The following is a 23767-nucleotide window of genomic DNA, read 5'->3' on the forward strand; positions in this document are numbered from 1 at the left end:
TCTCTAAGCACATTCGTAGCTCTGTGTACCATGCTCTGTTCTCGTGTGTGAAGTCCAGGAACGTCGGTGTGCCAAGGTACGATGCCATGGATGGCTGGCACATCGGTGAGCGTTGGGGGAGAGGCCTCCTGGGCGAGTCTCCCCGTGCGTGTCGTCTTGGGCTGGTACTTGGTGGGTACCGAAGGTCGGGTACCCAGGTGCTGTTCCTCGGTGCTGACGGTGCGTCAAACTCACCCGTGAGTTGAGTCGGGGTTTGTAGCGCAGTGCCTCGGGGCTGACGTCTGGGCTGTACTGGGCCTCCTGGTCCAGAGTACGTTGCTGCTGGTCGGGGCTGTACTGGGCCTCCTGGTCCAGAGTACGCTGCTGCTGGTCGGCTTGACATTCCTCCTCTTCCTCCTCCTCCTCCTCCTCCGCCAGGTCCTGGAGTCTTCTGTTCAGTCTCTCGGCGTGGTCCGGTTCTTCCCGGTTGCTGGGTCTCGTATGGACCGGCCGGGGAGGGGGTTCGGAGCCGTGGACAGGATCCTCCTGTTGGCGGGGTCCCGGGTCGCTTGGTCGGGTAGGGGAATGTGTCCTAGACCCTTGTAGTGACGATCTCCGGGAGCTCCGTGCGGAGCGGGGGGGTGTCGCCATGGCCATCAATTGTTCTACCATCTTCGCCTGCTGCCGGTCGCGCTCTGCTTCGCGCTGGGCATGGGCGGCGTCGCGCTCTGCTTCGCGGTGGGCATTGGCGGCGTCGCGCTGTGCATTGGCGCTGGCATGGGCGGCGTCGCGCTGTGCATTGGCGGCGTCGCGCTGTGCATTGGCGCTGGCATGGGCGGCGTGGAGCTGTGCATTTGCGGCGTCGCGCTGTGCGTTGGCGGCGGCGTGCTGTGCATCGGCGCGGCTTCTTTCAATGTTCTCTTCCGTCTGAAGGCGTCTGGTCTCCAGTCTTATGCGGTCGTCTTCACTCCTTTGTTGCGCCTGGAAGCGCTCTCGCTCGGTTGCAGAATGTTCGCGTTCACGGAGGGCTTGCGCTTGGAGTTGCGCGTGAAGGCGCTCTCGTTGGTCTGCAGCTTGTTCGCGCTCGCTCGTCTGTTGCGCTTGAAGTCGATCGCGTTCGGTGGAGGCTGCCAGGGTGGCGATGAGTGCCTGCGCCAGCATCTTGTCCGCTTCGCTGGGGGAAGACACAGGCGGAGGTGATCGGCTTCTGGCAGTGCTCGTTGGAGATCTGTTCTCCTGTCGCGCTCCGAGGAGATCCATCTCCTGGGTGTGCGTCTCTTCTGGTAGTGGGTCGGGTTCCGTCCAGGGTTTCCGTTAGAATTTTTTTTTGCAGGTCTGAGTGTCCGGTAGATTTCAATCTACCGGACAAATGGGATAAATTCCGGTCAGAGTTTATTGAGCTTAAAAACAATTGATAGACCTATATAAAGAATGACATCATCAAGGCATTTATAATATTTTAACTTAAAACTAGGCTACTTTTGCGTATCAGTCATTAATATATTCCAAATAAAATAAGTCCCTCGAGACTTCGTGCTGCTGCTGCCGACTTGAGGTGTCGGTGGGCAGTCTGCCCGACCTTAATAAACAGCAGTCTGTTATAATCACATTTTTATGAGCTAACTAATTCCGTTATATTGGACATTTGTATTAATTATATCAAGCGAAGAACTGAGAAATTTGGCACCGCTGTGTCAGCGCGAGCTGGCTGCTGATATATTTACGTGAAGCATGGAGCACTTGGAGCAGGCAGAGCAGAGCAGTGGTGTCAGCAGCGCCCCCACCCAACAGCTGAATTGCCAATGGCTGAATTGGAGTACTGCACCCTGCCAAGCCATGCTTCACGTAAATATATCAGCAGCCAGCTCGCGCTGACAGCAGGATGTCATTATTAGACCGGCTGCTTGGTGAGATTGTTTCGTTCATCGCATAGGCTATATAATTTTAGCCTATTTTAATACAATTCAAATAATCTAATTGTGTTTAGAGGGAATTATTTTCACCGGACATTATGACCGGAGAGATTAAATATGTCGGACTTCAACAGATTTTGCCAGTCAAATACCGGTAATTACCGGCTAACGGAAACGCTGGTTCCGTCCCTGGAGCGCTGTCTTTATCCTGGAGCTCTCCGGGGACTACCTCGTCGACGTTGGCGGGGGGTAAAGTCATGTCGGGTCCCTCCTGGTCCCCACCGTGAGCTTGGTCAGTTACGTTAGAACCCACTAGGGTCTCTACTGGCGGGGTCGCCTGTTCGGTAGGGTTTGACATACTTTTACTATCCGCTTTAGTTACTTTATCCGTATTTAACTTCCTTTTAAAGCTAGGTATTGGACTGACAACGTATGCCTCTAGATAGGGAGGTGGCTGCTGTCTGCGCTGCGGGCGATCTAGTTTAGGAGAACCGTTTGTGGAGTGTTCATCATCGGCCATGTTAATATTAATATTATATTAATATTACGCTAATTACTATCTCCGGCTCGAAGGACCAATTGTAACTGAGGGGTACAATTCCCTGACTGTATTAATAAGTATGGTATCATTAAACCACTACTGTCTTATGTACATTACTACTGGCCATACAGTACACAGGTATATGATGAGAACACTTCCCACAATGACACGGTTCCACACAAAACTGGGTTTAAGAATATTTATTAGCAGCAATGATAGTATATATAATAATACTTTACGTAAGGTGCGCTTATAAGGCAAAAGAATGTGCGTAAGCAAATCAATAACGTATGTCCATTCTCATATTACGCAGGAGATAATGAATACAACCTGAATATTAGGAATTATATCTATGGTACTCTAGTAAGGTAGCGGGAGATAATAGTAGGGGTTCCCACCGGTTGTAAGCCAGCAGGGGGAGGAAATGTTCGAATGCAAAGTCTGGATCAACGGGGACTCGATAAGCTCCTGCTATGGGAGGCGGTATATTACTCCCTTGATCGGCAGACGAAAGCAGCAGCTGTAATCCCAGTATGCGTGCAGCATAGGTGAAAACCGGCCAGCCTCTCCAAGAGACGGGCTCGAGTGATGTTCCTCATGGGTAGATCCCACACAGTAGTGGGTGTAGACGATTCTCCTCCGCTCCAACATCCACAGGACCAAAGCAATAACCCAGCTGGAAAGGGCTCTGCATTCACCGGTGTAGATTCTCCGGTGCGCGGTACTTCACATTAACTAGGTCGAACTTGACGTTATTCCACTAAGCTCTGACACTTTACTATCCTATTCGCACGCGGTTATAAGTGCTCTATTTAGATGCACGGTTGCTCACTTCACTTGGTCGTTGACTCGTGATGAAGGCTTTACTAGTAAGGAGCGAACGATACGTTGAACGAACGTATTAGGATAAGACAAGACTACTGCTGTATCCACCTGCGACGTATTGATACGTACGGTGAATAATCTAGTGCCAACCTTATTTCTGTCTCGTATTCCTGGGCAAAGCCGGGCATGTACAGACATGTCTTAGCGGTGACTTTGAACTAGACTCTGGGGGTATGGCAATGGCGCCTAAGAGACCGCTGTCCAATAGGAGAACGAAATATTATGGTCTGTACTAGGTTAAAGGGATATTCCGTGTATATGTACAAAGAATACACAAGGGATATCAGACGATATACAAATATTATGCAATATATATCAATCAATAAATATATATATTGGGTTTAATCTGATCCTTCGTAACACATTATATCGACGATAATTATCGATATCGAGTTATATGAAAATAATTTTATAATTTTATCGCGATAACGTTTTTGCCCATATCGCCCAGCCCTACGATCAGTGAATGAGGCTACAATAACGAATGCCGTTATTGGTAATCAATAATCAGAAACGACGTCCCCCCGCCCCCCCCCCCTTTCATGCATTCATGGTGGAACATGATACCGATCATATGCATTTTGATTTTTATCTCTAGCTTGTGTAGGGCCGAAACGGCAATCGATTTAACGTTATTAGTAGGGATGCACCGATATGAAAATGTGCCACCGATACCGATTGTTCACCTAACACAATCGGCCGATACCGATATTTATATATATATATATATTTTTTTTTTGTAATATTTTTTTTTTGTATTTTTTTTTAATGAAACTACTGTATATTTGTGTTACAAATTGTGCTCACCGATATGAACATAGGCCTCTTTACTTACTTAAAAGAAGGAAACATCAAGAAATAGCACTATCTCTCTCCCAGTATGGTCTGCCGGGCTGCACCTAGATACTAGTTCTCCCAGTATGGTCTACCGGGCTGCAGCTGGATACTATTGTCTCAACCAGAGCTCTCAACCAATGAAATTGATTGACAGTCGATTCTGCCAATTACGTCACACACCGCTTGCACCCGCCCAAATACTTACTTACTTACTTACTTACTTACTCTGCTGTTACCACCAATCGGCAAGCGCGTATACATTTTTTACTTCCGATTTTGTCCGTCATTGATTTTGACGAGAGGTTTTCTACAACAACAAAGCGCGGCCGACGTTTAGCTTTTAGCTCCGCAGGATGACTAAATGAGGCATAATGATTTTACTGCAACGAATGTTGTAATAAAACAAAGCCTTTCTATACATGTGTCTGATTGAAAACTTTATTAACAGATTGCAGAATGGGTAAAACTCAGGGCTCTATGAGCAACGGAAGGAACTGAGCTAGTATGAATGCTTGCTACGTTCGGGTAAATAATATGCTGATGTTATTGAACGTGTAACACTAACTATATAACGTTAATGCCACAAAACGAATGCATTTGTTAATCATAAGTAGTAACTTTGATGCAGTAGCTTGTGTGTGTGTGGGCCGGGGGTGGCGTTGTCGCGACTGAACTTTTTTTTGCCATTTGACGCGACACAAATTGATGGATATTTATCGGCTACTGCCATCGGCACATTTGAGTTTATCGGCCGATAGGCCGATTGCAGTCAACAAGGCACTTATCGGCCGATACCGATACCCGACCGATACATCGGTGCACCCCTAGTTATTAGCTTACAGGCATTAAAGCGTTCCGTCTCCAGACGGATTTCCGTCAATTTGATTCGGGAGATCCGTCCATTTGATTCAGTCTGACGGAATTGGCTACCTTGGTATAATATGATTCGTAGATGCATACAGATTTAAACAAAATTGAGCCAATCAGAGGCGCCAAATATCTACCGCGGCTGTGCCAAGCAGAGTCATCACTCAGCAACCCGAGAGACAGGACGCTGCTCGCTCAGCGGTTGCAGCTGGAGGCTATTGGAGTGACATTTGCGAGGTCTGAGAGGTCTGTCCGCCACAGGGTAACAAAATAGTCATGTAAAATAATTAAAAACTGCAGTGTGTTTTGGTTTTACGACAGTCGTCTTTTTTGCAGCCTCGCGCATCAACTCTCCTTGTTTACAGACGTCACAGCCACCACGCTGCTTGCACTTGCTGCTATACCGATTAGCTAGCGTTAGCTTAATAGCATCGGTTAAATGGAAGGAGTAAGCCTGCCACTAAAAAGAAAAACCACAGCGGTTTTCTCAGACGAAAAGGATGAGCACCACCACCCAACAAAAGAAAGTTTTGAGTGGAAGTTTGAAGATAGCAGTGTTTCAAGAGACTGGCTAGGCTACTGCGGGCTGTAGTGGTGAGTTGTTAACTTGTTCTGTGTGCCGCTAGAATGTCAAAAAGAAAAACAGAAACAACACATTTGTCATTGTCGTGTTAACAGTTACTTCACAGTACAAATAAGTGATTCCCCTGTTGTGGTTGTGAGTCACCTTTATTAGCTTAACTCCGTAGCAACATCACACAGGTGTATCTGTGTAGACAGTCTCCTCCCCACCGTATATTCTCTCCCCACCGTATGTATCTTTTTTCTACCACCCCTCCTCCTAATGTACAGTCTCCTCCCCATCATAATGTATATATTCTCTGTTAGGATCTATGTGTAACATTGATTACTGTATATTTGCATATCATATATGTCACAAATGTAACATTATAATATACCTGTAGTATGTCCCTACTATGCCATAAATGTCATGATGTCTATGAATTGAAAATGGGGGACCCTGATGATGTAAACAAGACTAAAGTCTTTCTCTGGTCTGCATCCCCTTAACAATTGTGTGTATTGAGCCGTAATATTGATTGATTGATTGAACATTTTATTAACAGATTGCAGAATGGGTACAATACAGTACAGCTCAATACACACAATTGTTAACCCTTTCTCCGCCGATGACGTGTTTACACGTCATTCCTCGCCATGCGTCATGGTATTCACATTTCACCCACATATTCACATTTCACTTTGCTGGTGTGGTAGGACTCCGCTCAACTCTGCAACGCTTCAATACCGCCACCTGGTGGCCAATCTGCGAGTTGCCAAAACCGGAAGTGCTTAGTCCGTCCCCTATTCCGTCCGGCCACTCGCTATCGCTCGCAGGACTCTATCCAGACACCGTGCATATCGATCCGTTGCCATAACTCAATAAACAACATGATTGGACGTATATTAGTATTATACAAACCGGAACTGGATCACCTAGATCAACATTACATAACTGGGATCTGTTTGCGCCAGTGTGATCGCCCAACGGTAAGAGGTAGCTGCCGTGAGTTTCAGCGTTTTTGATTATTCTTATCTAGGGCTGGGCGATAAAACGATAACGATAACTATCGCGATAAATTATTTCCTCGAAATAAACATGAAACGTGGTCGCAAAGTTTCGATATATCGATTTTCCAAGCTTGGATATCAGCACACGCACTAACAACCAATCAGTGAAGGAGATGGCCGACAGTGAAGGAGACCCGCGGTGCACCTCTGGGTAGAGAGGTAGGACTCTAGTAGTAAACAAGGCTGGCTAGGATAACTAGTTTGCACGGCACTATTTTATATATTTACGTGCCGAGTATGTGTGTGGCGTGAATTCTGAGGCCACGTTTATAGTAGTGTGGGGTATACAGTGGACGTCGTTTCAATATATTGGGGCGGAAGAGAGTATTTTAGGGTAATATTTATTACATTGTCATGGAATACACCGCTTAGACACAACAGGCTGGCTAGGATAACTAGCTTGCACGGCACTATTTTATATATTTACGTGCCGAGTATGTGTGTCGTGAATTCTGAGGCCACGTTTATAGTAGTGTGGGGTATACAGTGGACGTCGTTTCAATATATTGGGGCGGAAGAGAGTATTTTAGGGTAATATCTAGTACATTGTCTGTCATGAGATACTCCGCTTGTCGGCTAACTGCTAACGTGCGCGGACTGATGACGACATCAACATTCGCAGCAGCAAAACAAGTCTATTATATATATCTATGCTATTAATAGCCCGTCCATCGGCGCCGGGCATAAGAAGTTAATTAAACTTGACAGACATTATATCGACGATAATTATCGATATCGAGTTATATGATTTTTTTTTTATAATTTTATTGCGATAACGTTTTTGGCCATATCGCCCAGCCCTATTCTTATCCATACAAACTTCTCTGATCTATATATCACCCATACTACATAAATCATTTAACGTCGGTCATTGCATTATAAACGACCCCCCCCCCCCCCCCCCCCCCCTCCGGTCACCAGCAGATGACCAGTCATGACGTTTAGGATCATGTACAGTTGAAATTTTTAATATAATGTTGATCGGTATCAAACTGCATTTGATCATCTAATATATGCATTTATGGCTATATCTCACGTTCTATGAAATACAGCAGAAAACGATAACATATTTATACTCTGGACAGTATTTTAGTATGAATGTGTGAATGAAAAAGTAAAACGTTCCTACATCCTGAACGATAGATAATTGATGTTGAATGGGCCATAGTAATGTCAATTTAGCAATACAATTTGAAAAGTTATAGCCCTGCAAAGAAGGTGAACATCTCCATAGACAAATAGTGCTGGCAGAGAGGCTACAAGGATGGATATAAGCTCCGGCAGAGAATGGGTTAAGGGGATGCAGACCAGAGAAATACTTTCATCTTGTTTACATCAGGGTCCCCCATTTTCAATTCATCATAACATACACGACATACAGATAGACAGTACTGCTACATCTATACATTTATAGGGCTGTCTTAAATACTTCGAAGCTTCGTTCGATGGCACAAGTTTCGAACATTAAAAAAAAATCGAAGTTAAAAGAAAATATATATATTTTTTTCAATATTTTTTTATAATTTTTTTTACTTCGATTTGTGTGTGTGTGTGTGTGCGCGCATGGGGCCATTGGGTGGGGCCGGGGGACAAATACACTGGAGGAAAGTAACCCAGCTCAGCACTGCCCAAATTATATCATCACTATTGCCTGTTTGAAGGATATCATCCTCAAACACATATACACCTACATGCCTTGTAGAATTCCACACATAAGAAAGAAAGATACTGGGATGAATAAACAAAATAGGAAATAAAATGTAGAAATGCATGCAATACATAAATAAATATGAATCTCCATATATGAAATAGAACATTTAGATAAGGTGCTACTGAGATGTTTTGGTGAGTTCTTTGTTTTTTTGTGGAAGTAGCCCTTCTTAAAAATGCATGAACATTCACTGATAATTGGTCTGTAGTGGTATCTACAAGGTCTACATTGCCGGACCATGTAGCATCCGGACCTTGTAGACTGACATAATTCTGTGCATAGTTTAGTCTACACGGGCCATATTTCAAATAATCAAAATCTTACTTCATTCATCTTAAACATTCTTGATTTGGGGGATTGGTAGTTCCCATGAAATCTGAAGTTGTTCAAACGACAACAGCGATCCACCTTGAATTAAATCACACAGCCAAGTGAAACCTTGTTGGCTGTGTCACAGTCACGAAAGGGGCTACTTAATTAATTAATCCAATCCACTTTATTTATAGAGCACATTTAAAAACAACAAAGTTTACCAAAGTGCTGTACAAGTCCTACAACATAAGATTAAAAAAAATATATATATATTCTTAAAAGAAATATTATTTCTTTTTCCGAAGCTTCGAATTAAAATCGAAGCTCGGCCCGAAGCTTCCATTGCCAAAAAAAGCTTCGAAGGTCAGCCCTAATTGTTTGTGATACAAAAATAGTCTAAAAAAGAGAATATACATTTGACGAAGAAACTACATTGGAGGAGGTTGGGTAGGTGGGGTGGGGGGACTGTACATTGGAGGTGGTTGGGTGGTGGGGGGGGGGGAGTAACTGTACATTGGATTATCGACGAAACCTTACTTTGTTCTCGCCAGCGGTTGAGCGCCATACCCGAGTATAGTCGGGTTTTCATTGTTATTTCTTTTATTCGATTTTTTTTATTCATTTCAGGTAGGGCTGGGCGATATGACGATATTATATAAATATCGGGTACAGTTCATTAACGATACACTTTTTCAACGTATCGTGGATATCGATCCAAGAGGATTGTGTCGCGTCAATCTGTCCACACGTTACTCGTTCATATCTCAGCCTGTGCTGAGATATGCCCATTCCGCGGTCTGTTAATAAAGTTTTCAATCAGACAGATGTATGGAAAGGCTTTTATTATAACATTCGTTGTAGTAAAATCATTATGCCTCATTTAGTCATCCTGTGAAGCACTGGTCTCCTACTCGACGGCCGCGGGGAGCTAACGTTAGTAGCTTTGTTGATGTTCAGCACACGGGACATTCAGGAAGTCAAAAACTATAACGCTTGCCGATTGGTGCTAAGAACAGCAGGGCGGGTGCAAGCGGTGTGACGTCATTGGCAGACTCGACTGTCAATCAAAATGATTATGTTTCCGTCAGAATGAATGAATGAAAACTGTATTAAAAGGTTTCAGAATGGGTACAATACAGTACAGGAGGATGAAGACCAGAAAAAGACTTTCGGCTTTTTTACATAAGGGTCCTCCATTTTCAATTCATCAAAACATTTAGAGACATACATATATACAGTAGTTTCATTAAAATGCTATTTATTGATTGATTGATTTAAAACTTTAACATATTGCAGAATGGGTACAGTACAGCTCAATACATACAATTGTTAAGGGGATGCAGACCAGAGAAAGACTTTAGTCTTGTTTACATCAGGGTCCCCCATTTTCAATTCATCATATTTCATATCTAAATCATATAATATCTCATATGCAATATATAATCTAATAATCTAAATCTAATATAAAAATGCTAAATGCATGGGTATTTTATTTTGTCTTTAATGTTAGCTTGCAAACTCAAATACTGTCTTGGTAAGCCTCATAATGAATTGTTTGGGGTAAAAAAGAAAAACATCGTGATGTGTATCGTGTATCGCCGAAAGGTCAGAAAATATCGTGATATCATATTTAGGCCATATCGCCCAGCCCTAATTTCAGGCACACAGACCTCGGCGTTACCATAGGAAATCATTCTGAGATTGCTAGAGTGCAATACCGGCCGCATCCTGCTAGGTGGCAGTATCGCCCACCCTTTGAAACCTTTTTTCACACCGGGCGTTGCATTTAATTCCCTCTGGGCGCAGTATTTTGGGTCAGGCAAGTCTAGCGGTTCACCCGATCACATTGAAACGTCCAATGCCCCTCGATGCATGTGTTGTGCCGGATTATGTTGGGGACACGATGGACACCAATACTGGAAATCGCGATCAGACAATCGGAATATTCTTTTTGGGATACCTCATAGTAAGGACTATATGACATCAATCCTGCTTTGATCCAACCATGATTTCACATCTATCGCAACAATTATGTAACGTACTCCAAAACGTATGCCGTTGGTGACGATCAAAGCATCAAAAAATGCCCCCCCCCCCCCCCCCCCATCCCCTTTCATGCATTCATGATGAAACATAATACCTATTATACACCTTTTGAATTGGAAATAATAGCGTGTCCAGGCGAGCAACGCCAACGCTTTTAGCAAAATTCACGTATTGCTCCATAGCGCCGTTTTCAGGAATTAGCCAGGATCACTCTGAAACTATACAATATTCACCACGGTATAACACGCAAACATATACATGAAAAAAAGTATTCTTTTTCACATGTTGAACGATGGATAGTTGATGTCAAATGAGCCATAGTATTGTCTCCATAGCTATAATATAGAATATAGATATAGCCCTGCAAACACCGCCACGCATCCCTATCTCTTAGAGTGGTGGCGCAGTAGGAACAAAGATGGCTAGACCCGGTGGCGCTGAAAGATTTAACATCGAATTCTACCATGAAGTATAATAGAACTGGAATGACGGACATTAGTCGACAAAGTCGAGGACGGCCCCTAAATCAATTAAATGGCTGAACACACATGGGCTTACATTAATATTAATATTATTAATATTAATTAAATATTAATATTACCAGTTCCTCCCTCCCCATCAACCTGGACCCTCTGCAATTTGCATATCGCCCCAACAGGTCCACGGAGGACGCCATAGCCCATGTGCTGCACACAGCAGCATCACACCTGGACAAGAGGCAGGGGAACTATGTGAGAATGCTGTTCATCGACTACAGCTCAGCATTCAATACCATAGTCCCCTCCAAACTCATAGCCAAGCTCAGGGACCTGGGCTTGAACTATGACCTGTGCCAGTGGGTCTTGGACTTCCTGACGGGCAGACCCCAGGTGGTAAGAGCCGGCAACTGCACCTCCTCATCCATCACGCTCAACATAGGGGCCCCCCAGGGCTGTGTTCTGAGCCCCCTCCTCTACTCCCTGTACACACATGACTGCGTAGCACAGCGGAACAACAACACCATCATCAAATTTGCTGATGACACAGTAGTGGTGGGCCTGATCTCTGCCAACGACGAAAGGGCCTACCTGGAAGAGGTAGAGAACCTGTCACAGTGGTGTCAGGAGAACTGCCTCTCCCTGAACGTCAGCAAAACAAAAGAGATGATTGTGGACTTCAGGAGGTCGGGGGTCAAGGACTACAGCCCCCTCAGCATCGACGGGGCACCGGTTGAGAGAGTGAACAGTTTCAAGTACCTCGGAGCCCACATATCCGAGGACTTGACATGGACCACACACATTGACAGTGTTGTGAAGAAGGCACGACAACGCCTCTACTTCCTCAGGCGCCTAAGGAAGTTCCAAGTCAGTCAGAAGATCCTTAGGAACTTCTACTCATGTACAATAGAGAGCATCCTGACCGGCAACATCACCTCCTGGTTTGGGAATAGCACTGCACAAGACCGTAGCAGACTACAAAGAGTGACACGTTCAGCCGAACGCACAATTGGAGGGGGGCTTCCCACCCTCCAGAACATTTACCACAAGCGGTGCAAGGGGAAGGCTAAGAGAATTATTAAGGACTCGAGCCACCCGAACAACTGCCTCTTTGAACTGCTGCAGTCAGGCAAGCGATACCGGAGTCTTAAGGCGAGCACAGAAAGACTCAGAAGAAGCTTCTATCCCCAGGCCATCAGGCTGCTAAACGAACAATAATCGCTAAACGAACAATAATCACTATGCAACAACTAGGCCTGCCGCGATAAGCAATAAATCGATTAATTGCCGCGATAATTAAAATGAATGCAATGATTTTGACGGGCGCGATTAATTGCTATTTGCGCGTTTGTTTTAATGAGGCGGAACCAGTGCCCCTTGTCAGTCACTGTCCGTGTTGGGAGGCGGGCCGCTGGCTTTACTACAGAGCAGAGAGCACAGCACAGGAGCTCCGTGGGGCAACACCACATAGCTTAACTACATTTCTCAATAGTGTTGCTCCTTTTAACCAAGTAGCGTTATTTGTAGTGTAACGTTCGCGTTTTAACGTTAGTAGCTAACGTTAAAACTAACTTAAAGTTAGTTGTTCACCAACAATCTCAACATTTGTTTTATCATTAGCTCATGTCGATCTACTAGTAGCATCAGCAAGCTAACGTTAGCTGGCCCCAGTCCACTAGCAGCATGTCGATCTACCAGCAGCATCAGCAAGCTAACGTTAGCTGGCCCCAGCCCATTAGCAGCATGTCGATCTACCAGCAGCATCAGCAAGCTAACGTTAGCTGGCCCCAGCCCATTAGCAGCATGTCGAAGTAGTAGTAGCATCAGCAAGCTAACGTTAGCTGGCCCCAGTCCACCAGCAGCATCAGCAAGCTAGGATAATCACAACAATACTTCCGGTCCGGTCGGTGGGCTTCAAAATAAAAGTCTAAAACACCGGAAAAGACGGAGCGGTGGGCTTCAAAATAAAAGTTTTGGGAAATAAATTTCTCAAAAAAAAATTCTCTAACGGTCGCAATAATATCTCTTATCGCGATATTTTCGGGGGCAATTAATCGCCCAGCAAAATTTGTTATCATGGCAGGCCTAGCAACAACCATCAAATGCACACAGCACACACACCCACACGCACACACTCACTCAAACAAACAACACACTGCAGCACCCACTCTCCACACTTTAGATCACACAAACACACTTACACTTTATATTTATTGATAAAGGATTTGCACTACAACTCGTACACCTACTGTGAATTGTACCTAAATTGCACCTCGTCCCATTTCTCCATTTCTGCCTTGCACTATATAGTATTGTATATTAGTACACTGCACAGTATTGTATATTGTATGGTAACTACGTCTATTCTGCATCGAACATTGTACATATGTCTAAACTGAACACTGTGACCTCTTTTTTTTACTTCTAACTTTACTATGTTTTTATTTCATACTTATCTTGTCTTGCACAGTCTCTGGAGCGCAACAGTAAGAAGCATTTTGTACAAAAGTATTCTGTACTTCTGTATGACAACTATTAAAGAAACTTGAAACTTGAAACTTGATATTGATACATTTTACTTATTGATACAGTTGGATATCCACATTCACTTTGATTTGTCACGATCAAAGCACTCTATATTAAAACGGTCATGACGCAGTGATTATTGGCAAGATACTGTTACAGTGCATCCGGAAAGTATTCATACCCCTTCACTTTTTCCACATTTTGTTATGTTACAGCCTTATTCCAAAATGTATTAAATACATTTTTCCCTCAAACTTCTACACACAATACCCCATAATGACTCAATGAAAAAAGATTTTTAGAATTTTTTGCAAATGTATTAAAAATTTAAAGATTTAATATCACATGTACATAAGTATTCACACCCTTTGCTATGCCACAAACATTTTTGCTCAGGTCCATCCTGTTTCCTCTGATCATCCTAGAGATGTTTCTACAACGTGATTGGAGTCCACCTGTGGTAAATTAAATTGATTGGGCATGATTTGTAAAGGCACACAACCCGTCTATACAAGGTCCCACAGTTGACGGTGCATGTCTGAGCACAAACCAAGCCATGAAGTCCAAGGAATGGTCTGTAGACCTCCGAGACAGGATTGTATCGCGGCACATATCTGGGGAAGGGTACAAAAATTATTCTGCAGCATTGAAAGTGCCAACGAGCACAGTCGTCTCCATCATTCGCAAATGGAGGACGTTTGGAACCACCAGGACTCTTCCTAGTTTCAAGTTTCAAGTTTCAAGTTTCTTTAATAGTTGTCATACAGAAGTACAGAATACTTTCATACAAAATGCTTCTTACTGTTACGCTCCAGAGACTGTGCTAGACAAGATAGTATCAAATAACATAGTATAGCATGTAATTTAGAAGAAGAAAATGAGGTCACAGAGTTCGGTATAGACATATGTACAATGTTCTGAGTTACCATATAATATACAATACTATGCAGTGTACTAATGTACAGTACTATATAGTGCAAAGCAGAAATGGGATGAGGTACAATTTAGGTACAATTTACAGTAAGGTGTACGAGTTGTAGTGCAATCCTTCATCAATAAATATAAAGTGTGGGGAGTGGGTGCTACAGTGTGTTTGTTTAAAGTGGGTGTGTGCTATAAAGTGTGTGGAGTGGGTGCTACAGTGTGTTTGTTTAAAGTGAGTGTGTGCGTGTGGATGTGTGTGCTATGTGCGTTTGGTGGTTGTTGTTGTGTAGTGTTCATTGTTCGTTTAGCAGCCTGATGGCCTGGGGATAGAAGCTTCTTCTGAGTCTTTCTGTGCTCGCCTTGAGACTCCGGTATCGCTTGCCTGACCGCAGCAGTTCAAAGAGGCAGTTGTTCGGGTGACTGGAGTCTTTAATGATTCTCTTAGCCTTGCCCTTGCAACGCTTGTTGTAAATGTTCTGGAGGGTGGGGAGCCCCCCTCCAATTGTGCGTTCGGCTGAACGTGTCACTCTTTGTAGTCTGCTAGAGCTAGCCGCTCGGCCAAACTGAGCCAGCGGGGGAGAAGGGCCTTGGTCAGGGAGGTGACCAAGAACCTGATGGTCACTCTGACAGAGCTCCAGTGTTCCTCTGTGGAGATGGGAGAACCTTGCAGAAGGACAACCATCTCTGCAGCACTCCACCAATCAGGCCTTTATGGTAGAGTGGCCAGACGGAAGCCACTTCTCAGTAAAAGGAACATGACAGCCTGCATGGAGTTTGCCAAAAGGCACCTAAAGGACTCTCAGACCATGAGAAACAATATTGTCTGGTCTGATGAAACCAAGATTTAACTCTTTGGCCCGAATGCCAAGCGCCATGTTTGGAGGAAATCAGGTACCGCTTATCACCTGGTCAATACCATCCCTACAGTGAAGCATGGTGGTGGCAGCATCATGCTGTGGGGATGTTTTTCAATGGCAGGGACTGGGAGACTAGTCAGGATCAAGGGAAAGATTAATGCAGCAATGTAGAGAGAGATCCTTGATGAAAACCTGCTCCAGAGCGCTCTGCACCTCAGACTGGGGTGAAGGTTCACCTTCCAACAGGACAACGACCCTAAGCACACACAAGCCAGCAATAATGTTGCGCTCTCCAGACTCCATGACGAGGTAAATAAAATCCAAGCGGCGAACGTTAACGCCGCCATAATAGTGGTGGGTGATTTCAATAGCGCCAATCTGAGAAAGGTATTACCTGACTTCTATCAGCATGTGACTTGTAACACCAGAGGCGGTAACATCCTAGATCACTGTTACACGCAATTCAAGGGTGGATACAAGGCTCATTCTGCTAGTGGCTTTGGTAAGTCAGATCACGCGTCCATTTTCCTTTCACCAAAGTACAAACAGAGAATCAAAAGCACTCCCGTAGTCTCGCGAGAGGTGCAGAAATGGGATTTGACGTCAGAGGAGACGCTCCAGGCTGCGTTTGACTGCACAGACTGGAGCGTGTTCCGCGACACCGATAACATTCATGTCTACACGGAGACAGTGCTGGACTATGTTCGTACTTTGGTGGAAGAAACAATCCCCACTACCACAATGAGAGTTTACCCAAATCAAAAACCCTGGGTAGACAAATCCGTCCGTGAAGCTCTGAGAGCGCGCACCAAAGCATACAACGATGGCCTAGTGGCAGGCAACATGAATGACCACAAGGTGGCGCGATACAACGTAAGGAGGACAGTGACAGAGGCCAAACGGCGCTACAAGGATACAATTGAACTCCAGTTTGAACAGGCTGACTCTAGAGCTATGTGGCAGGGGCTCAAAACGATGACAGACTACAAAGGCGCCTCCCTCAAACTGAACAGTGACATCTCCTTAGCAAATGACCTCAATACCTTCTATGCGAGGTTTGATGCTGGTAATAACAACACCAGCCCACAAGCCACAGCAATGGGGGGGGGTTCTGCTGCTGATGGAGACTCAGTGTTCAGGGTAACAGAGCATGAGGTGAGGCGGACCTTTAAAAAAGTGAATATCAGGAAGGCAGCAGGTCCGGACGGCATCCCCGGCCGCGTCCTAAAAGTCTGTGCAGACCAACTGGCCCCGGTATTCACTGACATATTTAACCTGTCCTTAGAACAGGCTGTCATCCCCACCTGCCTGAAGAAGTCCACTATTATCCCTGTACCCAAAAAATCCAAGCCTGCTTGCCTCAACGACTACCGCCCTGTAGCTCTCACCTCCATAGCCATGAAGTGCTTTGAGAAGCTAGTAAAGGGCTACATCTGCTCCTCCCTCCCCATCAACATGGACCCCCTGCAATTTGCATACCGCCCCAACAGGTCCACGGAGGACGCCATAGCCCATGTGCTGCACACAGCAGCATCACACCTGGACAAGAGGCAGGGGAACTATGTGAGAATGCTATTCATCGACTACAGCTCGGCATTCAATACCATAGTCCCCTCCATACTCATAGCCAAGCTCAGGGACCTCGGCTTGAACTATGACCTCTGCCAGTGGGTCTTGGACTTCCTGACGGGCAGACCCCAGGTGGTGAGAGCAGGCAACTGCACCTCCTCATCCATCACCCTCAACATAAGGGCCCCCCAGGGCTGTGTTCTGAGTCCCCTCCTCTACTCCCTGTACACACACGACTGTGTGGCTCAGCGGAGTAGCAATACAATCATCAAATTTGCTGACGACACAGTGGTGGTGGGCCTGATCTCTGCCAACGACGAGAGGGCCTACCTGGAAGAGGTCAAGGTCCTGGCGGGATGGTGCCAGGAAAACAGCCTCTCCCTGAACGTCAGCAAAACAAAGGAGATGATTGTGGACTTCAGGAGGTCGGGGGTCAAGGACTACAGCCCCCTCAGCATCGACGGGGCACCGGTTGAGAGAGTCAACAGCTTTAAGTACCTCGGAGCCTACATATCCGAGGACTTGACATGGACCACACACATTGACAGTGTTGTGAAGAAGGCACGACAACGCCTCTACTTCCTCAGGCGCCTAAGGAAGTTCCAAGTCAGTCAGAAGATCCTTAAGAACTTCTACTCATGTACAATAGAGAGCATCTTGACTGGCAACATCACCTCCTGGTTTGGGAATAGCACTGCACAAGACCGAAGCAGACTACAAAGAGTGACACGTTCAGCCGAACGCACAATTGGAGGGGGGCTCCCCACCCTCCAGAACATCTACAACAAGCGTTGCAAGGGCAAGGCTAAGAGAATCATTAAAGACTCCAGTCACCCGAACTACTGCCTCTTTGAACTGCTGCGGTCAGGCAAGCGATACCGGAGTCTCAAGGCGAGCACAGAAAGACTCAGAAGAAGCTTCTATCCCCAGGCCATCAGGCTGCTAAACGAACAATTAACACTACACAACAACAACCATCAAACGCACATAGCACACACATCCACACGCACACACTCACTTTAAACAAACACACTGTAGCACCCACTCCACACACTCTATAGCACACACCCACTTTAAACAAACACACTGTAGCACCCACTCCCCACACTTTATATTTATTTATTGATGGAAGGATTGCACTACAACTCGTACACCTTACTGTAAATTGTACCTAAATTGTACCTCATCCCATTTCTGCTTTGCACTATATAGTACTGTACATTAGTACACTGCATAGTATTGTATATTATATGGTAACTCAGTTACGTCTATTCTGCATCGAACATTGTACATATGTCTATACTGAACACTGTGACCTCATTTTCTACTTCTAAATTACATGCTATACTATGTTATTTGATACTATCTTGTCTAGCACAGTCTCTGGAGCGTAACAGTAAGAAGCATTTTGTATGAAAGTATTCTGTACTTCTGTATGACAACTATTAAAGAAACTTGAAACTTGAAAGGAGTGGCTTCAGGACACGTCTGTGAATGTCCTTGAGTGTCCCAGCCAGAGGCCAGACTTGAACCTGATTGAACATCTCTGGAAAGATCTGAAAATGGCTGTACACCGATGCTCCCATCCAACCTGATGGAGCTTGAGACAATCTGCAAAGAAGAATGGGAAAAACTGCCCAAAAATAGGTGTGCCAAGCTTGTAGCATCATACTCAAGAAGACTTGAGGCTGTAATTGATGCCAGAGGTGCTTCAACAAAGTATTGAGTAAAGGGTGTGAATACTTATGTACTTATCTGTTTATTCTTGATTTTTTTTTTATAAATTAGCAAAAAATTCTAAAAAACCTTTCACTTTGTCATTATTGGGTATTGTGTGTAGAATTTGAGGGGGAAAAAACATTTTTGGAATACGGCTGTAACATAACAAAATGTGGAAAAAGTGAAGGGGTATGAATACTTTCCGGATGCACTGTATATACAAGATATACTTGCAGTGTTGGCTTCCTCGCATGTGGCTTTTTAAAGATGCATAGTTTCAGGGAGCCAAGGAGTTTTTTTACATTTGGAGAGCTTGCATTTAGTTTGCAAAACACATTTACTATAAAAAGTAAGTCTTAAAATGATTGTCTTATGTCACCGTGAATCCAAATAAAATCCTGTTGAGCCACTGTGAACCAAAAGTAAGTCTAGAATATTATTTTCAACAAAACTGCAGGTGCTGCCTTTAGAACAGGGTTCATACGGGTGTTGGAAATCCTTGAAAATGCTTGTATTTCAATGTGGTGTGCTGGAAAGTTATTGAAATTGTAATTGCACTGTATACTTTCATAATAAATCGCTATCTGACTGAATAGTTCGGTTTTTAGATAAAGAAATAAAATTCGGAGAGAGCCTAATTGCTTACGCCTTTCACGCAAAATGAAGAGGCGTCTTCTGTCGAGCCTCGCCACGACACCCCCCGCCCCTCCTGAAAGCTTGCTTTAATCCCAGTAATGTTAGCGCGCTAACGTTAACTAGCTTCTTATTATTATAATTTTTTTTAAACGTTAGTGAGCTAGCGTTGCCACAGACGGCTATGTTTATTGTTCATGTTGACAACGACAAGCGACACTGTATATTAACTCTTTAACACATTGGGTGCCGTTCACGTAGAACTAAGTTTCTGTTGCCCGACGGTTGAGTGCCGGAAACGTAGAACTACGTTTTTCTCACTGTATTTCTTTTAATCGCTATTGCCATTTCATAATTCAGCGGGGCACCTTGTGCATACTGTTCCGAGTGTGTCTGAGCTGGCAGACGGTCTTATACCGCCCTCTAACGCCTTCGGCCATTATTGCACTCCATTAGAGACAGGGTCGTTTATTTTCTCTACCGAGCTGTGGCGTGGGGGCGGGTCCTAACTAGGGATGGGAATCGAAAACCGGTTCCTGTTGGTTCCTAATTGTCCGATGCCTGGAATCGCGTGCCTCCCGTGACTTTCGATTCCCTTAACGCTGCCAGGTTTTCAAAACAACGTTAGCGTTAGCATGTAGCCATGGCAGACTTATTTGATTCCTTAAGGGCATAAAAAATCTGTCGGCAATGAATGACTGAATCTGAGTGAATCTGGGCCACGCTATATACTTGGAAGTTGTAGTCTATCGTGCGATTAAATATCATGACCCCGTCTGCGTAGAGTCCACATCCAACACCAAATCCCAGAATTCCTTGCGAACAATCGAATCGAAACTGAATGTGGCCAGTTCTGTGCAGCAGCATCGCCAAAGAACTTCCTTTCAATAAATTTAAGCCGCTAATTTTGCTCTGCAAGAAGAACGGAGCGGATATCAATCCATCTTATCACAACCACGTCCGATGTGGAGACATGATAAGAGACCATAGCCGATTAAATTAAGTCTGATCTGGCAGTGATGATTGACGGGGACACGGACACTTCTAACGTTCAGCCATGCATTAGGTGAGTCGCCCACTATTAGGACGTGAAATACTGTCTACTTAAATTTCCCTCCGGGGATCAATAAAGTATCAACCTATCTATCTATCTATCTATCTATCTAATAATGAGACAATATGCAAATAAGATAATACTAATAAAAGTGGCTCGTTTTGCATAGTATTACATTCCTCTTCTATAAACAAAGTCCTACCGTAAGAGCCTCATACGGGTCAATTAAACCTTTTTGATTAGTCTTTCCTTCGAGCTAAGTTGAACTGAACATTTCACTGTCAAAAGCGCAAACTTAAACAAGGTTGCGTCGCAACACTGTTTTCAAAATAAAGGTCACATACAAATACCTCTCAATTCTTATAAAAAAAAAAGTCCTGGATATACATAAAACATTAATTGGCATAGATCTCTATAAACGGCTATACATTTCTCATTTAGGGGCAAGTGTGCCCCTAGTGAAAAAGCTTAGCGTACAGCCCTGCTAATGTACAGTCTCCTCCCCATATGTATATAATCTCTGTTGGGATCTATGGGTAACAGTACTGTATATTTGCATATCGTATGTCACAAATGTAACATTACTATCAGGGTTTCCGTTAGAAAAAATTGTTGCCGGCCTCGGTGTCCGGTAGATTTCAATCTACCGGTCAAATGAGAGAAATTCCGGTCAGAGTTTATTGAGCTTAAAAACAATTGATAGGCAAAAGAATGACAACAAAACAAAAGAATGACATCCTCAAGGCATGTAGATTTATAATATTTTAACTTAAAACTAGGCTACTTTTGCGTATACAGTCATTATATTCCAAATAAAATAAGTCCCGAGACTCCGTGCTGCTGCTGACTTTAAATCAAATAGTTGTCTGTGGGCAGTCGGCCGACATTAATAAACAGCAGTCTGTTATAATCACATTTTTATGAGCTAACGAATTCCGTTATATTGGACATTTGTATTAATTATATCAAGCGAAGAACTGAGAAATTTGGCAGAGAGAGACGGCAACATTATCGTGGGTTTGCGTGATGAATCTCCACCTCCCAACGACTTATTTGCGAGAGTATGCCGCTGCAGAGTCGCAGATTCAGCTGTTTTCAGGCCCTATCTGGGGATCGCTCAGCAGCGCCCCCCACCCAACAGCTGAATTGCCAATGGCTGAATTGGAGTACTGCACTGTGCCGGCACTGCTGGTGTGCAGCTGTGGCTCTGCAGCTGCACATGCACTCGCAAACCCAGCACTAAGCTCTCGCTGACAACGTCGTTGTCATTATTAGAAGCAACGATGAAACAAATGTAATGATTGTTTCGTTCATCGCATAGGCTATTCAATTTTAGCCTATTTTAATACAATTCAAATTATCAAATTGTGCTTAGAGGGAATTATTTTCACCGGACATTATAACCGGAGAGATTAAATATGTCGGACTTCAACAGATTTTGTCGGTCAAATACCGGTAATTACCGGCTAACGGAAACGCTGATTACTATATACCTGTAGTATGTCATGTATGTCACTATGAATTGAAAATGGGGGACCCTGATGTAAACAAGACGGACGTCTTTCTCTGGTCTGCATCCCCTTAACAATTGTGTGTATTGAGCTGTACTGTATTGTACCCATTCTGCAATCTGTTAAATATTGATTGATTGATTGTTATTAACAGATTGCAGAATGGGTACAATACAGTACAGCTCAATACACACAATTGTTAACACTATGATCGCCGCGGACGAGTTTTCACGTCATTCCTAGCCATGCTCATTCTGCCGAAGACGCCGTAACTCGTCTTTGATGTCAATATTTCAAAAATCTGTCATCGAAATCATATTTCCTTTCCGGAGCCCTGAGACACACTGCTGATCTCAACTCTCTAGCGGTTCAAGAGCGCCATCTGGTGGCCGATCGGCAGATCGCCAACCGGAAATTAACCTTTGAACCGGTAGTGCTCATCCATATGTGGTCCGGCCACTCGCTATCGTTAGAGAGACTCCGTATTGACACAGTGAACATCGATCGGTGCAAATAACTCGAAAAAACAACATGATTTGGACGTATATACTATTATACAACCTGGAAATGGATCGGCATTTCTCCATCCCATAATAGAAAGAATTCTGTTCCACGCTCATCTGCCAGCGGCGCGAGGAAGCCACGGTAAGATTCAGCGTTATTTTCGAACGTCTTCTATACTAACTGATCTGATGAACATATGACCCACTCTGGATGAATCATCTAACGCTGCCCACGGAATTATAAACGATCCCCCGCCCATCCGGTCATCATCAGATGATGCGTAGAAACGTCTAGAACCACGTCCAGTTGACATTTTTTATCTCGCACAGATTCCTACCAAACTGTATTTGATCATCAATATAATGCATTTAGGGCTATAACTCACGTTCTGAAGAAAGCTGCAGAAAACGATAAAAACATACTTATACTTTAGACCAGTGGTCACCAACCTTTTTAAGCCCAAGATCACTTTTTTTTTGGTGAAGGCAAGATCTACCTATTGAAGCGTTGAGAGAAAAAGACAGCCAAGATTGTACTTTAAACTAAATTACTTTTATTTGCCTGTATTCTAATTACATGCAATGCTTTGGTCCAACATTAAAACGTCAAAGTAGAACTATTATGTACTTTCTCAGTCAGTGCTAAGTGCAGTCATCTTATGCAGCATCAGTTTTCACATCAGAACAAAAGTAGAACTGTAATGTGGACTTTCTCATATTATTAACATTGACAAACATATTTACAATTAGCATTTTATAAAGTAGAACTGTAATGTGTACTTTCTCAGTCAGTGCTAAGTGCAGCATCATTTTCACATCAAAACAAAAGTAGAACTGTATGTGTACTTTCTCAGTCAGTGCTAAGTGCAGCATCATTTTCACATCAAAACAAAAGTAGAACTGTAATGTGGACTCTCAGGGTAAGATCTAAAAAAAAAAGTCAAGATCGACTGGTTGGTGACCACTGCTTTAGACCATATTTTAGTATGAATATGTGAATGAAAAAGTTTAACGTTGCTACACCCTGAACAATACATATAGGACATTGAATGGGCCATAATAATGGCAATTTAGCAATAGAATTTAAAAAGTTATAGCCCTGCAAAGAAGGGGAACTTCTCCATAGACAAATAGAGCTGGCGAGGGATGGTAAATTATTAATTTAACCCATGGCGATTAAAGTGTTAAGGGGACATACATGACATACAGATAGACAATACTGCTACATCTATACATTTATGACATACCAGATTTACAAATACAGTATCGTTT

General features: G+C 43.9%; 1 protein-coding gene across 1 annotated transcript in view; it reads left to right on the plus strand.

The window, feature by feature from the left end:
• Positions 1–23767, plus strand: part of LOC311233283 (uncharacterized protein) — a 79769-nt gene that overhangs the window by 48155 nt on the left and 7847 nt on the right. The gene's annotated exons all lie outside the window — the stretch shown is intronic.

Source organism: Notolepis coatsorum (genome assembly GCF_963971535.1).
Source record: "Notolepis coatsorum genome assembly, chromosome: 8".
In the NCBI taxonomy this organism is placed as follows: Eukaryota; Metazoa; Chordata; class Actinopteri; order Aulopiformes; family Paralepididae; genus Notolepis; species Notolepis coatsorum.